The sequence below is a fragment of the Ixodes scapularis genome, unplaced genomic scaffold (assembly GCF_016920785.2).
Source record: "Ixodes scapularis isolate PalLabHiFi unplaced genomic scaffold, ASM1692078v2 PGA_scaffold3__209_contigs__length_174095766, whole genome shotgun sequence".
Taxonomy (NCBI): domain Eukaryota; kingdom Metazoa; phylum Arthropoda; class Arachnida; order Ixodida; family Ixodidae; genus Ixodes; species Ixodes scapularis.
Window position 1 is genome coordinate 127352311 of NW_024609868.1, and position 18045 is coordinate 127370355.

Consider the following 18045-nt stretch of genomic DNA (forward strand, 5'->3'; position numbering starts at 1 on the left):
TCTGCGTGGACTACCAGCAGCTGAACGCTGTGACGAAGAAAGACGTCTATCCGCTCCCCCGCATCGACGACACGCTAGACCGGCTGCGCCATTCTCGATATTTTTCATCAATGGACCTGAAGAACGGCTTCTGGCAGATCGAAGTCGACGAGTGGGACCGAGAGAAGACAGGTTTCGTCACGCCAGATGGACTTTACGAGTTCAAGGTGATGCACTTCGCACTATGCACGGCACCAGCAACTTTCCAGAGTGTTATGGACATCATACTGGCTGGGCTGAAATGGCAGAGCTGTCTCGTCTACCTTGACGACGTCGTAGTTTTTTCAGGCGACCTTGACTAGCACTTGCGACGACTCCGAGCTGTTCCCCAAGCAATACAGACCGCCGGCCTCACTTTCAAGCCGTCGCAGTGTCGGTTCGTGTATGACAAACTGAAGTCCCTAGGCCACGTGGTTAGCAACAATGGTGTTCGCCCAGACCCAGAGAAGACTCGCGCCGTCGCGGCATTTCCAGCGCCGACAGTCAAGAAGGCTGTGCGAAAATTTCTTGGACTATGTGCGCACTATTGGCGCTTCGTTCGCGATTTCGCAAGGATATCCGCACTGCTCACAAATCTCACAAAGGACGCCCAGAAGTTCGAATGGGCCGAGGAGCAACAGCAGGCACTCGACCAGCTGAAGCGGCAACTCCAGACTTCTCCAGCCTTGGACACTTCGATCAAGATGGGGAAACCGAGATTCATACGGACGCAAGTTACGCCTGACTTGGCGCGGTACTGGTTCAAGTGCAAGAAGGCACCGAGCGAGTCATCGCCTACGCAAGTTGGACACTGTCCAAAGCGGAGATAAATTACTTCACCACTGAAAAGGAATGTCTCGCGGCCGTGTGGGCCAACAGGAAGTTTCGCCCGTACTTGTACGGGAGCCCGTTCCGTGTTGTCACGGACCACCACTCGCTCTGCTGGCTTGCGAACCTAATTAGGACCCTTCAGGACGACTCACTCGATGGAGCCACCGATTGCAGGAGTTCACCATGACTGTGGTCTACAAGTCGGGCCGCAAGCACAGCGACGCCGACTGCCTGTCCAGAGCCCCTGTCGAGACGTCTCCCGGTAGTAGAGACGACGATGACGACGAGTACTTCCTTGGCGCAGTGAACACCGACGACATGACACGACGTCAAAGAAACGATCCTGAGTTACGCGCGCTAATCGAACACCTCGAAGGACGAGGGGGTACTATCCCCCATGTCTTCTCGAGAGCCCTGCCGACCTTCGTCCTCGGACAAGGTCTACTTTACAAGGAGAAATTCGGAGAGAACAGCTCGCCATGGCTTCTGGTAATCCCTACCGACCTTAGAGCGTAGATCTTTCAACCCTGCCGCGACGACCCGACGTCCGGACAGCTTGGTCGCAGCCGTACGCTGGCCCGAATTCATGAAAGGTATTACTGACCCAAGCTGCCAAAGACCGTTCAGCTCTACTCACGATCGTGTCACGAGTGTCAGCGACGCAAGAAACCGCCAACGAAGCCGGTTGGTTTCCTGCAGCCGATTGCTCCCCCATCCGCGCCGTTCCAGCAAACCGGAATGGATATAGACGCTTTGCAGCAGCTGTGCATGGACACCGCCATAACTGACTTTCAGTTTTTGTTTCCCCTTATTACGTTTACTTCACTTCATTATTACCATAGCAGGCTAGGTTATTGCCATCTTAGATTTTATTCTGTCTTTCTCCCCAGCATTGGCTTTTGTGGAGGCTCGTCCACACCAATTACAGTGCCTCGGTGTCTCAGTGAAAGGAGAGAAGGTCAGGAATGGCGGCTGTAATCTGGTGCGTGTGTAAAGCGTCTATACTTGGTCCTTTCCCACCATCGACGCAGGGAAACAGATGGATAATGGTCACCACAGATTACATAACGCGGTACACCAAAACGAAAGTCCTTCCTTCAGGGACTGCTGTGGAAGTCGCCAAGTTTTTCATTGAGTCCATCGTCCTCCGGCACGGCGCTCCCGAAGTTCCGATCTCAGAGCGTGGATCATCGTTCATGGCCCAGCTGACGCAAGAAATCCGTCGTCTCAGCCACACCAACCATCGCCGCACCGTTGGTCTGCGGGCGTACCACCCGCAGACCAACGGGCTGACAGAGGGACTCAAAACCACCGCCGACAGGATCTCTATGTACGTCGACGTGGAGCACAAGACATGGGACGAGGTTTTGCCGTACGTTACATTTGCCTACAACACGGCCGTGCAAGGCACCACCTGGGTGACACCCGTTCAGCTGGTACATGGCAGGAAAGTAACCACCATGCTCGACGCGATGCTACCCCACGAACAAGCTGACGATGGGAGCCCCGACGCCCAAGTGGTTGCTCAACGAGCCGAAGAAGTTCGCTAGCTCGCCCGACTCCGAATCGAAGATCAACAACGTGTCGACGCTGCCCGGTACGACCTTCGTCGTCGGGAGGTCCACTTCCCGTTCGGAGACCGGGTATAGGTCTGGACACCGATTCGCCGCCGTGCTCTGAGCGAGAAACTCCTGAAACGTTATTTCGGACCCTACAATGTACTTCGTCGACTTGGAGATCTGAACTACGAGGTGGTACCCGACGGAAAAAGAACATCATCACGCCGCCCACCACGACCCGAAGTCGTCCACGTCATGCGCCTGAAGCCGTACTACGCTCGACAGTACTGTGGACCTTATGTGTTCGAAATGACTCTTTAGTTTATTGTGGTTTTATTTGCTTTGTTTTGTTTGATGTTGCATCGGGGCGATGCACTTTTAAAAGGAGGAGTAATGCCGCGCGCGCAGCTGGCCAAGTAGGCAGCGCGCGTGTGGCCTAAGGGTTGTTGTGCCCGCCTTCCACGCGAAAAGCCAGAGTTCAATTCCGGGGAGCGGCGCATTTTTTGTTATTCCTGCAATTTAGTTTTCTGGTAAATTCAAAGATCCGGTTGCTTGTTCGAGGTCCGAATTTTCTACGCGTCGAACATTCTACGCCGATTATTCCAAAATCTCACGCATGTACAGTACATAAGGGGCTCCGCGTGGCGAGCCGCGGTCAGTCTCGCCCCAGTGCTCGATCCTGCGGTTTCGCCGACATCGACGCCCGCGACGCTCTCCTGTTTTCTTCTGTTCCCTTTTTTGTTTTTCGGCACAAGTTCGGCCCATTAACCGCTTAGTTTCTTCAGCTATCATCGCCTCATCATTTGTTATTCGTTACAATATAGTCCTTGGAGGTCGCTTCGTCGGTGGGATAGTTGTCGTTGTAGCTTTTTCTGGTATACGTGGTTCGAGCGTTTGTCTCCGTCGCGACGTTCAGTTTACCGTACTTTTTTTTCTCTTACTACTTAAAGTCGGGACGCGCACACAGAGCACACAGGGATGCATGTCGGCACTCGCGATGACATAAGCGAGCGATGCAGCCGCCCATGTGAATTTGATCAGAAGAAGCGCGTAAACCTTTGGAGCTGTACGTCGTGGGTGTGGTCGTAGGATTTCATTGTAGCTTTCAAAACACTTACGCTAATTGCGCCCCGTGAATAAGCTCTGTTTCCTGTTGCAAACGGCGAAGCCAAGGCAGAGGGGTCATACAAATACGACTGGATCGAATCTTTTCTCCGCCATCATGGCCACTGCTGATGTACCCATGTGTAAAGGCTTTTTCGTCGTCATCATTTCCACCGCTCTCGTCGCCTGGGCAGGCCCTCGCGCACTCGAGGCAGCACCTGGCCCCGCGATATGCTACAGATTTCGGGTATTTCCACTAAGCAAGATTGTACCGCGTTGACGCCTTCCATTGGCAAAGCTTGTAACTACGATACGCTTGGCCCTTCAGGTTATGGTCACGTCAAGGCCGCGCCGGATCTGCCGGATCTCCCGAGATGCATCGCGCTCTTCCATGGCTGAATTTAAAGCGCTCGCCGAAATCCCGTCGTTTAGAACGAAAAATATAGACATTCGCTTAAAAATCAACAATGCGATTAATATTTACAGGTTTAGCTCATCCCATTTGACTTATTTCTTGATGTTTTTGTGTATATTTCAAGTTTCAATTCAGCATTCCTTTAAAACACTTATATAGTTTCGTGCTAGTCGAAGTTTTTACTTCTTATGGGGAAATGAAAATATTGGACAAACTGAACGACCCATGCCTATGTCGGACGAATGCATGTTTCAAACACCTCTTTCTTTAAATAGTTCTAGCGTCTGAGCAGTAATTTTTGTTAACCCCAATTATACCCTGTACAAACTGGGGTAGTAAATAATTATGTCACCACCTATTGTGCAGTAAGGTTTGGGCTAAAACCGTGCAAAAATAATATATTAAGGCTCTGAACGGGCAAGTTGCAAGAATGCATAAAAACAACGCTGTGTATAAAGGTATGTCGTACGTATCCGGAACGAGGAGCCTAAAGTACGTCGGACGTATCCGGATTCCGGAGCATGTCGGACGTACGCGGAACCGGGAGATGCGTTGAACGTAGCCGCGGTAGGCAGGGTCGTATCACAGCGGGTCGTAGCGTGCCTTGCTCAGACCCTCTTGGCAATGTTCATTCCATCTTTATTTCTCATTGCTACCGTAATTAGTCCATTCTAAGCACTAGCTCCTGTCTTTGCACCCCCGTTATGTTCAAGGTGGGGGAAGGGGGGGCTTAGATTCGGGAAATGCTCCGGAATGACTAAATTGGTGCTAAAAATATGTATTTAATATAGGAAATTCATAAGATAAATGCCATAGAAGATATAAAACCAGCTCAAGAGAGAATGGCAATATCAAGCCCTGGAGAAGGGGAATAAGGGGACAAAGGACAAACACAAAACAGGGGAACAATGGGGACAAAGGACAAACACAAAACTGGGGAACAATGGGGGCGAAGGACAAACACAAAACCTGGAGAGAATTAGCTCGCTCGCCGTTAATTTTCACCGCGCACCACGGTCAACCAGTTGCTCAAACTACGACTCGACTTGGTGGTCCCATCCAGTTAGCTGCATACAAACTCACGGATATTCTTCTCCAATTCCGGATGTCGACATTTGCATTATTGCGTGATCCCGGACACTTTTTATGGGTAGCAGCGCCCTTGAATCCCATCTCCCGCTGTCTTCTTTACCGTATCACACGGCACCGAAGATGCTCTGCAGTGCCGTGGTTCCAGTTTTCTTTCGCGTACGTGATCACCGCGCGGTATTCATTAAATTCATTCATTCAATGCTTTATTTTCAAACTTGCTTCCAAAATACACAAAAACTGTTTGGACCCATAGCCGTTCAGGCTAGTCCGGGGTCCAATCGTAATATAGGTTCAAAAAGCGGCAGAATACAATAGACTCATACAATGCGCAACAAAACAAAAGAAATCACGTTCTAGAAAGTAATTAGCTTAACTGCATTTCATAATCACAAAGAATCTTTTTAAGGAGGGCAGAAAGTTGTTGTCCAACTTTATAATAATAGGTATCTCATTCCAAACTAGAGCACCACAAAATTCTATGAGCCTTTGTCCATATGCATTATGGCATGGCGGTAAATTAAACATATAATTCGCTGCAGCCTTTGTTTGTCTCCTGGGAGATCGAAATAAATTCAAAGAAAGGGGTTCATTAGACTCTATGATTTTACGAACTGTTTGAGCTATTTTTAATTTGTAAATACAACTAAGGGGCAACACGTTTAGCGATTGGAAAAGCGGTCTACTAGGGTTAGTGTTTTTTGAAAATGTTATAAATCGTATCGCCCGTTTTTGCAAGCGAGTTACCGGATCTAAGTATGTAGCGTATGTATTACCCCAAGATTCAATACAATAGACCAGCTGACTGTGGACGAATGCAAAATAAAGTATGCGGAAAATAAATAAATCAAAACATTCGCGTGCCTTTAACAATGTATAACAACCATATGCAATTTTCAAACACATGTGCTTAATTTGGCTTTTCCATTTCGAACACATGTGCTTCATTTGGCTATAACTTCACAGTGTATAAAGTCCTCTTCACACTCATGGTGGACAGCAAGGTTCTGAACGCCTGAACAAATGACCTAAACCACATAAACAAAAAACCACAAAAGGCGCGCTTGCAAGCCAGACTACGGTGGTCGAACGAACGCCGACGAAGCAGTAACAGAACCCACAACTCTTTACATGTGCCTATATTCTAACGCACCTGCGCGGTAGCGCAAACACCGTTATGTGCCGCCATCTATCAACTGATGACGAAACCGAGTACCAGGGACCAAAATGTGGTGTGCTGCCGGCACGTACAGACGCGAAAAAAACTAAAAGCGCGGATAAGACGTGCAAAGATAAGGGGAAAGGAGACAAGTAACGTTTCAGACGCTCAGCCTTGATGGACGGCAGACAGCGCATGTCTCCGATCTCTAATTCCTTGTACAGAATTGGGGTGCTTACAATATGTCCGTTGTATCTTTAGACTTGGGGTTCCGGGTACGTCCGATGTACGCAGCGTACCTTTAGACACAGCGTACCTTTAGACATAACGTACAAACAATGAGAGACAAAGTCATTGAATGCAAATTCATTTTGAGGACAGCCCGATTGTTGAGTGGACTATAATAAAATGAGTGCGCTTCTTAGGATTGTAGAGCAGAGCCTGTCTAATCGCTGCCGGTCACTTTGAAGAGGACCGACACAAGGCGGGCTCGCGCCGACAGACCATCGTAAGACGCGAATGGGTCCCAACTTCCAATCAGTCAATCAATCAAAACATTATTTTGCCAAAAACACTGGATGGAGCCCCTAATGAAAACATGCTAGAAGCATTTTGACTAGGTCATGGCTCTCCTTCACACTGGCAGCAGCTATGACAACTGGAATATCAAATATTTTCTCAAAACAGACAACAAAAACAACAAAAGTAAAAAAAAACAATACGTAACACTGAAATATTAAGAAACAAAATATCAGTTAACAAGTGGTAAGACAATATGTAGGTAGGTATTTATTGCCAATGGCAGTTCACGAAGGTGTGGCAGTTCAGCAATTGAGGTTCAAAAAGTACAGCAATGGAATATATGAACAAAATCTACTAGATTTGGCAATGTAAAAGGGATGATTGGGTAAACGATAGTTCTATACTTGTTATGCTGGAAGTATGTGATATCTAGACAATTACGGTTCTGTGTGGTTTGTATATAAAACACCCGCAATATACCTTATTTTGTAACAATAGTTAGGTATTAAAGTTTGTCTTCGTTGTAGTAGCTCATACAAGACGAGAGTGATTTAAATTGGACAGAAAAAAGGTACGGTATATTTTTAACTTCAAACTGATTGGTAAGATATTACGACAGGGGGCAAAAATGCCACAAACTCTGGAACGTTTACCAATGAAACAGGTAAAACGGCTATCCCATATAATATACTCGAAAATATGTACGCCTTAACGGTTAAAGTTAGGTAGGCATCTCAATTTACGAATATTAAGATTTGATCGCATCTTTATTCAAGATTGGTTTACTAATAGATCTTAATAAGACGGTGTTGGCCATTAATGTGTTTACTTAAGGTCCATCACTTTAAAACCACTAAGCAAATTTGAGTGGGTACGGTTTGCTTTGCAAATCAGTGTATCAGCATCAGCTGCAGAAAGAAAAAGGCTCGGATAAACAGCGCAGATAACAAACTTATCTTCGTGGTTGATGTAAACTGTTGTTTACGTATGCATTAACTAAAAGATTTAGGTATCCTTCCTTGCGGCACACCGGCAATAGCGTTTTGAAAAGAAGAGTAATGACCATCAATTACTACACAATGTTTTCTACATTTTAGATATTGTCAAGGATTACAATTGATTAGGCGACGAATGACTGCGAAAACTGAACATTTAATAGGGACGAACGTGTGTCCAGAACAAAACAGAAAAAGGATAGCGTCGCAGGCGTAGTAAACAGCAGGATCGAGCGCTGGGGGGAGAGTGACTGCGGCTCGCCACGCGAAGCCCCTTTTATGCACTCACGGGCTTCCAGAACGATCGGCGTAGGGGATTCTCAGCGTAAAACATTCGGACATCAAAAAAAAGAAAATAAACATGAGCCATTCCACCCTTGTAAAGGTGGTTGATGACCAAAGCCTACGACACAAATTCGGCCTGAGGAGCCGTAGGAAACTAGACACGCGCGACAAGACCGCCACCCGGCTAAAAGTAGACATGCACGATGCGACCGCCACCCCGGAAGAGCGGAAGGAAACTAGTCACGCAAGCGCTTGGAATGACCGCGAAGAGAGGGCAGTGCGAGCGTATACATGGCCGACGCGGGTCGCACAGCGGCAAATATTTGAGAAATCATCATTACCTACCTGAGAGTCTACTGATCTTAAAGATGGTGCCTATAGGCCCGTAGCTCTCAAATTTTGAGCAGCGCTCTAGGCGAGCAAAACAGCATATTTGGCTCGCGTTTGGAAGACACGTCAATACGCTTTCCCACTACAGTTTTTCTATACTTCGTTCCATTCTAAGTGCCAGCGTATCAGAGGCTACAAGAGCGAGCTGCGAGCTTTCAACGTCCCTGTCAATCACGCGCGCTCATGCAGTGCTAGCGTCGTTCAGGAGGACGTGCTTTTACGAGTAGCCTCGACTTCGCTATCACATGAAGTGAAACATACGTGCTCGCGGAAGCTATATAAGAAGGCAAAGATGAAAGGAATGTTTAATGGGACGCTGCTGCCACAAGCTGCATAATTATTTTATTTTTATTTTTTTTAGACGTTCTGTTACCGCGCATCTACAGATGCTGACAGATGCTTGTCTTCGAACGTGGCACGTGCAAAATCGAACGTTACAGCGCCACACAGATGGTGCAGCCAGCCATAGCCTTCTGTCTAGACCCGTTGCTTTCGGGTAGGGGGCACGAGCGCGTCCGCAAGACGCGGCCATTTACGCTGACAGCACCATTAAAAAAAATTGTGCAGCTCGTGTCCTCAGCGTCCTATTAAACATTCCTTTCAGCTTTATTATTTTATTGCTTTCTTTTCTACTAACGTAGAGGTTTGGGCTAGTTGGTATTTTATGATTAAAAATTAAAACAGCTCAAGGACACAGACAAGAACAAGAAGCTAGACGGACAAGGCGCTGACTTACAACTAAAGTTTATTCGTGCTAACATCAAGTATAAATACTGTAACGTCATGACATACAAATAAAGATAAAATGCATGTAATGGACGCCACGTGCTCCTTAACCATCGTTATGCGCTGTCACTGTGTGCTTGGAAAGCAACATTCATTTTCGGATAAACATACTGAAGGAGTCCTGACACAGTTTCCCCCAATTTTCCAATTTCCCGCGCCTCAATGATTTCTCGAGTGAGTTTGTCTTTATTTTTCCTAATCACTTCACACTTGTCGAAGACGGGAGTGCAGCAGCAGTCACAGCAATGCAGGCCAAGGTGACCTGACACAACTCTAAAAACGTTATACTTGTGTTCTTGCAAGCGATCATTGAGGCAGCGCCCCATTGGCCCGACGTATCTCCTGCCGCGCGAGAGGGAAATAGAGTGCACCACTCCCTTCACACAGTTCACGAATCGGTCGTGGTGTTTTTCCGTTCAACCCCGCTTTCCTTTACAACCCGAGTTCACTTTTTGTACAGCCCAAACAGCGTTTCCGGAGCCGAAAAAACCACATCAACACCAAACCTTCGGCCAACTTTCTTTAGGTTGTGCGAGATCTTGTGCAGCCATGATAAAACGATAACTTTTTTGTTAACCTTATGAGCCTGCTGGGGCGTTTCTTCACGTGCTTTATTAAGTAGGTTCTCAGCAACTTTCGTCAACAGGTAAGACGGATATCCCGCATATCTGAGCCTTGATGCTTGTGTGTCGGAGCTCTCTTTCATCCTGTGGGGGCACGACTTGAACAGGGCATTTCTTAAACAGAGGTTAACAATCCCCCTTTTTACTAGTTTGGAATGCGCTGAGAAAAAAGGCAAGATGGGTTTCTTAGCCCTCGGTTCAAATATCCAGCACAGATGGCCACGACCAATTTGAAGGCTCAGATCCAGAAACCTAATGGACCCATTTACAGGTGCTTGATGCGTCAGCACCAGCGGTTCCAGACACTGTTTAAACGTTGCGTTTCACGATAGAGTCCTGTCAGGCAAACTGGAAGGAACCAAGGTGGCAAAAAAATTTTAGGTTTGTAGATGACTATTTCGTGCTCCTAGATTGCGACAAAAAAAATATGGATTCTGCTGTGTCGTTTGTCCTGTCAGCGTTTAAAGAGTGTCTGGAACCGCTGGTGCTGACGCATGAAGCACCTGTAAATGGGTCCATTAGGTTTCTGGATCTGAGCCTTCAACTTGGTCATGGCTATGTGTGCTGGATATATGAGCCGAGAGCTAAGAAACCCATCTTGCCTTTTTTCTCAGCGCATTCCAAACTAGTAAAAAGGGGGATTATTAACCTTTGTTTTAGAAATGCCCTGTTCAAGTCGTGCCCCCACAGGGTGAGAGAGCTTCGACACAAAAGCATCAAGGCTAAGATATGCGGCATATCCGTCTTACCTGTTGACGAAAGTTGCTGAGAACCTACTTAATAAAGCACGTGAAGAAACGCCCCAGCAGGCTCATAAGGTTAACAAAAAAGTTATCGTTTTACCATGGCTGCACAAGATCTCGCACAACCTAAAGAAAGTTGGCCGAAGGGTTGGTGTTGATGTGGTTTTTCCGGCTCCGGAAAAGCTGTTTGGGCTGTGCAGAAAAGTGAACTCCTGTTCTAAAGGAAAGCAGGGTTGCACCAAAAAACACCACGACCCATTCGTGAACTGTGTGGAGGGAGGGGTGTACTTTATTTCCCTCTCGTGCGGCAGGAGATACGTCGGGCAAACGGGGCGCTGCCTCAACGATCACTTGCGAGAACATAAGTATAATGTCTTTAGAGTTGTGTCAGGTCACCTTGGCTTGCATTGCCGTGACTGCTGCTGCACTCCCGTCTTCGACAAGTGTGAAGTGATTAGGAAAAATGAAGAGAAACTCACTCGAAAAATCATTGAGGCGCGGGAAATTTCCCAATTTCCCGCGCCTCAATGATCCAATCGCCAGGAATTATTTTCCTGGAGATTTATGTTTTTCCTTTGTCCCTCTTGTTCCCCTTCTCCAGTGATTAATTTCGTCAGGGTTCTGTCCTTCTTTAGGAGCACAACAGGTGAACCCCATGGACTGCTTGACGGCTCGATGATGTCAACATCAAACATTTTCTAAGCGTCTTTTTAGATGATTTCCGGCTATTACAAAAAGACACAATAGGGTGACTTGTGGACTGGGTGCACGTCGCCGTCGGTAACATTTCGATGCTTCACCACTATTTTTTAGCCAACTTTCGACGACGTGGCAGATCAGTCACTGTGTTCTTGTGCTGTGACGATGAGGTTTCCTCAGTGATTGCGGCGACCACGGCTGGCGCTTGAAGGTTATCGATGTAGCCCACGGTGGTACAATTCATTAGGTGCTGCGGCTCCTCTCGAAAGTTTGTCACGAGAACAGTTGCACGTCCTTTATGGAGATCCGTTACGCTTCGTGCGACGTCAATTCTCTTTTCAAGAGCAGTTGGACGCTGCCTTCCAGATGAGCTTCACCGCACATGGCTGCGTCGGTTATGATGATTACGAAAAAGTGAAAGCCGTTTACAACTCCCTGTAACGCCAAATAGGAGCGCAGCTCTTGAGGAGGAGGAGGGAGGGGTACTGAGGGGAGAATAGACCCCTTCCCCTCCTCGTCCTTCTCCTCCTCCTCCCCTGATTCTTTAATATGCTCCGGGGGTCACTTACCTCGAAGAGGGGGTCACGTGACCTCGGGGGGTGTCGCATGATTTCGGGGGGGAGGGGGGTCAAGTGACCTCGAGGAGGGGGGTCACGTGACTTTGGGGGTCACGTGACCTCGGGAGGGATCACGTGACCTGGGGGCACGGTGCGAGAAAGGACTTTAGGTGATGACACCTACCACTCTCCTCGTCAGGCGAGCGCGGTCACATAATGTTTGGGGATATCCTCGAACCGCGGTGCAAGAAGGACTGTGTGCCTCGAACGCAAACACCGTCGGCTTAGAGGGCGCTGCGAGATCGGGTGCCCAAAACCGCGGACTCGGTATGCCGTGGTATGCCGCGTACGTTGACGATGTGACATGTAACTGTGGTTGGACCGCTTTCAGTGGGCTTTGTTTTCATTCGAGGGCCTGAGAATATCGTCCTCGAAGTTAAAAACGTTCTACGTGCGTAGCTCGAGGTAGCGGCGACGATAGAAACGGGGAACGGAGCTACGGTGGACGTTTCGGGGGTACGTAGGTAATTGCCGCTATGTCGTAAAAAGGGCAAGCATCGTTTTGTTCCGAATTGCAATTCGGGCTACCGGTCGTGTGCGGAGACTGTGTCTGTGTTCAGAGCTCCTTCGGATCCTGCTCGCCTGGAAAAGTGGCGCCGTGCAATCCCGAGAGCTGATCGGATACTGCTGTCTAGTGACCATGTTTGCGCGAAGCATTTTCCTCCCGAGATGGTGTCAAGATCGTATTACGGAGAGTTGGACGGTAAAGTTCTTCTGGATGCCCCAAAGAAGCCCGTGCTGTCAGTGGACGCTGTACCCTCAATTTTTCCGGGCTGCCCAACGTACCTAACAAGACACAAGAAGCCCAAAAAACCACCTCGAAGAAGAGTACCTGCTACGACGAGCGTTTGTAAACGACGTCATTCGAAGTCATCTGTCACTAATGTGTCCTTGGAGTCCAGCCGGGCTTCCTCAACCAGTGCCGGGTCGCCAGCGGAAGTGGTGTACCCTGAACATGATGATCCACAAACAGCGGGATCGTGTAAAAGACCACGCCTTGATTTCAGCAGTACTGCGTCACCCGTACTGTGTCCTGAGCGTGATGATCCCCGAGCAGCAACAGAGTCGTGTGAGAGACGACGCCTTAATCCCAGCTGCGTTGCATCACCCGTGGTGTATCCTGAACATGGTGATCCTGAAGCAGGAGGAGGACATTGTGGGGGAATTCACCAAGATGTTGCAAAGGTAAACTTTGTTGTGGAATCTTTATAGTGAATGTCCTTAGTTCAATGCCTTTTATATAGCAATCATGAAAACAACTGACCACTCAAATACTTGCCTTCAGTGTTTACTGTTCTCTCGCAGCACCCTAAATTACCTTTAGTATCATTCCTTTATGACCAGTAACATTGATATTCCAGTCACCAGCACCTGTAATTGGAATCTGGATGCAGTAAATGAATTGCATAGTGCACTACTTTGGTTTTTGCTTTTAATGGAGGAAGCAACACTGGATGTGAAGCGCCCTGTTCTTTTACCACGCAGGTTGACTGCTCGAGCCGTGGTTTCCTGGAACACGAACAGTGTTTGGGAACGCCATACCATGCTGCATCGACGGACAAGCAGCCTCCCGTACCGACTGATTGCGGCCAGGTAAGAGAGGACCACCGCACCTTTTCACTTCGTTGCTTCTGATAGCGGAACCGTTTCTCAACTCTAAGTGCCCTGTTCTTTTACCATACAGGTTGACTGTTCGAGCCGTGGTTCCCTGGGACACAGTGTTTGGGAACGCCATGTCACGCTCGACCGACTGACTAGCAGCCTCCCGCACTGACTGATTGCAACCAGGTAAGAGGGCACCACCGCACCTTTTCACTTTGTTGCTTCTGATAGTGGTACCGTCTCTCAACTCGAAGCGCCCTGTTCTTTTGCCACGCAGGTTGACTGCTCGAGCCATGGTTTCCTGAAACACCAACAGTGTTCGGGAACGCCATGTCATGCTGCACCGACGGACAAGCAGCCTCCCGCACTGACTGATTGCGGCCAGGTAAGAGGGGACCACAGCACCTTTTCACTTTGTTGCTTCTGATAGTGGAACCGTCTCTCAACTCGAAGCGCCCTGTTCTTTTACCACGCAGGTTGACTGCTCGAGCCATGGTTCCCTGAAACACCAACAGTGTTCGGGAACGCCATGTCATGCTGCACCGACGGACAAGCAGCCTCCCGCACTGACTGATTGCGGCCAGGTAAGAGGGGACCACCGCACCTTTTCACTTTGTTGTTTCTGATAGTGGAACCGTCTTTTAACTCTAAGCGCCCTGTTCTTTTACCATACAGGTTGACTGCTCGAGCCGTGATTCCCTGAAATACCAACAGTGTTCGGGAACGCCATGTCATACTGCACCGACGGACAAGCAGCCTCCCGCACTGACTGATTGCGGCCAGGTAAGAGGGGACCACCGCACCTTTTCACTTTGTTCCTTCTGATAGTGGAACCGTCTCTCAACTCGAAGCGCCCTGTTCTTTTACCACGCGGGTTGACTCCTCAAGCCGTGGTTCCCTGAAAAACCAACAGTGTTCGGGAACGCCATGTCATGCTGCACCGACGGACAAGCAGCCTCCCGCACCGGCTGGTTGCAGACACCTCAGAGAACATCTCACATTTTCCCTCTTGTTAAGCTGTGCATCCAGCCTTCCCCTTCCAAGCAAAGCTTGAGCTGCACAGGTACTTGATGGCTTTGGAGTGAAATCTGTCGTATTCACTGAATCAGCTATGCCAAAAGATCGTGATCAGCCACTTTTTACCCGAAAGGCGCTTGAAGTGACTGCTTCAACGGATGCCTCTCTGTCAGTGAGGACGTTTATTCACGGCCATTCTGTCACCCTCAGGGGCATAAGCCAAGACATCTCTTTGAATTCTCTCAGTGCAATGAAAAGTGCCATTCAGGACTTTCATGAAATGCATGTGTGTGCTGGTGGCCCATGTAATGAAATGTACGGTGGTATTCACCCCGAGTGTGCGTATGTTGACCTGTGCGGTACATGGCGGCACAAAAATGCACATTGTTCGCAGAAGAAAAAAGTTGCAAAGCCTGTATGAGACTAAAGGATGTTCTTCGAATTCACGACGCCAGAAGAAAGAAGAAGGGTGAAATGAAACGCATACGGCTTCTGGCTAGCCCGTCGAAAAGAGCCCGTGTGGATATAATACGAAAAGCTAGGATTGCCTGCCGTAAATCCAAAGTGCGTCTTCTTAAAGAAAAAAAGAAGCTGGAGGCAGAGTTGGCTAGCTGTAAAGCCAAACTGCAAGATGTAAACAATGAAACCCTTGATCATCTCTCCAAAGAGGTAAATCTACCCGAGGCCCAGCAGCTTGTGCTAAAGGAGTGTGTTGCGGCAGCCAAGGCTCAGTCGAAAAAGGGTCGAAGATACACCGACAATTGGATTCTACTTTGCCCCCTCCTCCACATTAGGTCACCTGCCGGGTATCGATTTCTCATGGAGAATGAAGTCCTGGCCTTACCGTCGGTACGAAGAATACGTTGCTACATTGAGATAGTAGGCTTCACGTCTGGTTTCGACAACAAGTTTTTCAGTTTCCTGAAGAAGAAAATGAAGAAAAAGGACGACTTCCAACGACATGGCATACTCATGTTTGATGAAATGCAAGTCCAAAAGAGCAAGCGTGTCAACACGAAGACAATGACATATGTAGGGTTGACTTCAGATGCTGAACACTCTGACGAACTTGCAGATCATGCTTTGGTTTTTATGTTTTGTCCGTTTGGCGAAAGTCACACGCAGCCTATTAGAGTTTTCGCAGCTAAAAGTGCACCAAAAGGCACTGTGCTTGCACAGCTTCTGATACAAGCCATTGAACTTATGGAAAACGCTGGTGCGAGAATTCACGGTTTTGTGAGTGACGGCGTATTTACAAACAGAAGGATGTGGAAACTTTTGGGCATTAGTGGAAAACTCGGAGACTGCTGCAACTCATTTACACATCCTAGCGACCCCGATAGGAAGGTGTTTGCCTTTTCTGATGCACCACACTTGATCAAGTGCATCCGGAATCGGCTTAAACAACAGAGGTACCTGAAGAAGGACGGGCGTTGTATAAAGTGGGAGGACTACGCTGCTGTCTACAAAGAAGACCACGTTGTACCTGGAGATTTAAAGGCATGCCCAAGATTACGCACGCACACATCTACCCTAGTATCTGTAAGAAAATGCGTGTCAAGCTCGCTACACAAGCGTTTAATCGCTCCATGGCTTCGGGAATTCAGTTTTACAGGGGCCGAGGTGTGCACAGTCTGGTGAACAGTGAAGGAACTGAAGAATTCACGTTGATCTTGAATGACCTGTTCGACGCGATGAATCGTCGTTTCCCAGATGAAGGCATCGTGAAAAAGAGCTCGGACCTTGCTATCCTGAAACGTGGTGTGGAATGGCTAGACAACTGGGAAAAGGAGCTGGAGAGTGGTGCGATCATTAAGGACATGTTTCTAGCAAAGACAACATCAGAAGGACATGGTGTCACCTTGAGATCTACAAGGGAACTTTCTGAGCTCCTGTTGGAGAAGTACAATTTCAGATTTGTCCTCACAAGCAAAATGAATCAGGATCCTATTGAACGCTTCTTTGGAAAGATCAGAATGGCAGGCAGTCAGAACGACCACCCATCGATGCTTACATTCCTCCAGCTGTACCAGACGTTGAGTATGTACAGTATTCTGAAGCCCCCAAAATTTGGGAACTGTAGAGTCGTCGAGAGAGAGAAACCTTTACTTGACCCATCAGACTTCAAAGCCCTTATCAGTGGAGACAATGAGAGCAAGTCATCTCCCCCCTTCGTCGACCAAGTAAAGAAGAAACTTGACAATCTCATTTCTGTTGATGACTGGGAGTGTGAGGACGTTTTCTACGAAACGAATGCTGAAGGAACCAGTGTCGCAGATTGCATATTGTATTATTTAGCAGGTTTTTTGAGCAGGAAAATGAGAAAGGCTACAAGCTGCACTACGTGCCGTTCTGCTTTCAGCATCAAGCCAAACATGTCCGCTGAGGCAGCGCTGACAAACATCAAAAACAGGGGAGGCCTAGTTCATCCAAACCAAAATCTTTTTAACCTGCTGAAGAAAACTGAGGAGATTTTTGTGAAAAATTCAAAACACCAGACCGTCTACTGGGAGACAATCGAGAGCGTTCTTGACGTGTGCAGATTAACATTTCCATGTGCCGAACATAAAGAAGAGACAGTTGCTCAGGTGTTGCACTACTTTGTCAGCATGCGGATGAGGCAGCACAGTAAGCACATTAGCCAAAGTATGAAGAAAGAAGCTCAAAGAAAGAAGAAGTCTGCCAAGATGTGCTCATCTTAGATAGGTTTATTGTAATTTAGGAAACGCCAGTTAGAATCGTAAGATGTCGGAAATCACTCTGTCGTAAAAGCAAAGTATGCCACAGGTGATAAATCTAGTCAGTCCAGTCCACTGTATTGGCTGCACTTGTGTATCACTACTGTGAGCATCATTAGACTACAGGTCAGCAGTCATCCGCACTGGCTAAATTTCTCATGTACAGCGAGAAACTTGTCGCACTTTGCGAAAGCTGACCAAAGTCGAGCTGTCTTAATAACACACGACCCAATTTGTTTCCCCCCATTAATACAAAAAAAAATTGAGTTGTGTGGATATGTAGACAATGAGAAGTTTGTCTGCCATAGCAAAGTTGCGGCGAGTCTCTCGCTGTAGATGAGAAATTTAGCCAGTGCGGTACGACCGCTGGCCTGGTGTCTAACGTGCACCACGCAGTAGTGATATGTGAACCCGTACCGGTATGATGCTCATCTAGATCGAAACGGGCAGGGGTGGGGATTGAATCCAGGATTCCTGGGTTCTTCAGCGCGCACTTTTGCTCCACGTGCTCCAAGCTGAGAATTGCTAGCCCACTCGGCCACTGATCCTCGCCTATTAATATACTGACTGCATATTGAGTGATAACTGCATTGCACATAACTTCTGCCATTTGCACCGCCACATTTCTTTGTAAGAGCGCTGCCATCGGAGTTCTTTTTTGTCTGATGACCCCATCTTGTGGACATGAGAATTTTGATCGTGCCTTAGTTTCAACTATTGTTTACAAACATATCCTACTTGCCTGGCTGTTTTCATTGTTGTCCATTGCGTTACACTGGCGTTGAGCCAACACTACGCAATGCGGTGGGATATTTGCAGACCATGGAACAGTTTGTAACTGCTTCAATGGTTC

The 18045-nt window shown here is 47.9% G+C and overlaps 1 long non-coding RNA gene and 1 pseudogene across 1 annotated transcript; both read left to right on the forward strand.

The window, feature by feature from the left end:
* Window positions 1-13432, forward strand: part of LOC115323085 — a 28897-nt pseudogene extending 15465 nt beyond the window's left edge.
* Window positions 13433-13720: 288 nt separating this feature from the next.
* Window positions 13721-14165, forward strand: LOC120837314. Its single transcript, XR_005714848.2, has 3 exons — window positions 13721-13822; window positions 13914-14021; window positions 14113-14165. It is a non-coding gene; the product is annotated as an uncharacterized LOC120837314 (long non-coding RNA).
* Window positions 14166-18045: the final 3880 nt, after the last annotated feature.